Source organism: Ipomoea triloba, chromosome 4 (genome assembly GCF_003576645.1).
Source record: "Ipomoea triloba cultivar NCNSP0323 chromosome 4, ASM357664v1".
In the NCBI taxonomy this organism is placed as follows: domain Eukaryota; kingdom Viridiplantae; phylum Streptophyta; class Magnoliopsida; order Solanales; family Convolvulaceae; genus Ipomoea; species Ipomoea triloba.
The window spans coordinates 24530155-24531547 of record NC_044919.1 but is presented as its reverse complement, the minus strand read 5'-3'; the positions used below and the strand labels follow the sequence as shown (position 1 = coordinate 24531547).

General features: G+C 36.0%; 1 non-coding gene across 1 annotated transcript; it reads left to right on the top strand.

Moving 5' to 3' along the window:
* The first annotated feature begins 1319 nt into the window (after positions 1–1319).
* TRNAT-AGU lies at positions 1320–1393 on the top strand. Its single transcript has one exon. It is a non-coding gene; the product is annotated as a tRNA-Thr (tRNA).

Here is a 1393-nt window from a genome sequence, read left to right as displayed (position 1 = left end):
ATGAGTTATTCTCCTTATAATGAGAATATCTATTTCAGTGCTCCCTAGATATTCTTAAGTTCTTAAGAATAATTTAAATTTGTTATTTTATATTTTTATCTTCTATTAAACCTAAAATTTGTTTACGTTTTTTCTCACTATAACAATACTCATTTATTACCCTATAACACTTGCATTTCTTTTGAGTTCAAGCACTTCAACCTTCACAATGTATTTTTCTAAATTCATATATATATATATATATATATATATATATATATATATATAGTTATAATCAGGTGTGGTCGCGTCTTAACGTGTGGTTAGTGCGGTCGCACCACTTTGTATATAGATATACACCACTCAATGTTAGAAAATGCACCACACAAATATGCACCATTAGGTACGCATCACCAAAAAACACACCACTAGATATGCAAATATACACCACACAGTGTTAGGAAATACACCATTAGGGGCAGGGGAGTTATGGTGCATTATTTTGGGTGTGGTGTGTTTTTTGGTGTCTTTGTGTATTTTCACTATGGTACATTTTCTAACATTGATCAGTTTATATTTGTATACATAATGGTGTATTCCGCACCGGTCGCACGGGAAGGTGCAGTATATATTAGGGAAAGTTACCCTTTTGGTCCCTATGTTATATGATAATTCTAGAATTCGTCCCTAATTGTTAGTCATGCTCTCTCCGGCTTGATCCTGTCTCTTATCTTCGCTTGGCCGTTTTGGCCTCTATTGCGTTTGCGTGATGCAACTCGTTAGAGAGCTTCCTCATATGTCCAGGGTAGACGCAGAATAAAGTCTTCAAATAAAGGTCCCGCTTGGAGCGACGAGTGAAGGAAATTAATCTCCGTTTGGTCGTCCATCGGGTCAACTTCCCCCAAATGTCATTAATTGTTTCACCAAATCAAATAGCTAAAGTTGATTAAATAGATTAAATTTTGACTAATAAGCTATTATCCAAACACTCCAAAGTATATGATATAATTTTACATTATAAAATTTGTTAATGTTATTAGTAGAGATAAATGACTAAAAATAAAATAAATTGAATTTTTGGATGAGCGATTTAATTCCTTACTCCCGAAGCGAAAAGCTGGGTAAGGGTATAGGAATTGGAATCTTGGGCAGCGCAGTCAGCACTGAGCAGAGAAGTAAAACACGTCAACTCCTGAAAAAGATAGCCTGCCCGGCCCAGTGGCCTCCGTCATTTCCGTCTTTCCGCGTTAACTTGACGTCACTATCACCCAGCTGTAAATCATATATTCCGTTTATTAATCCATCTATAAATAAAGTAAATGCAAGCTTAAAATCAATTAGCTCTTGTATCTCAGTTGGTTAGAGCACCCGTTTAGTAAGCGGGAGGTCTTGAGTTCGACTCTCAACGAGAGCA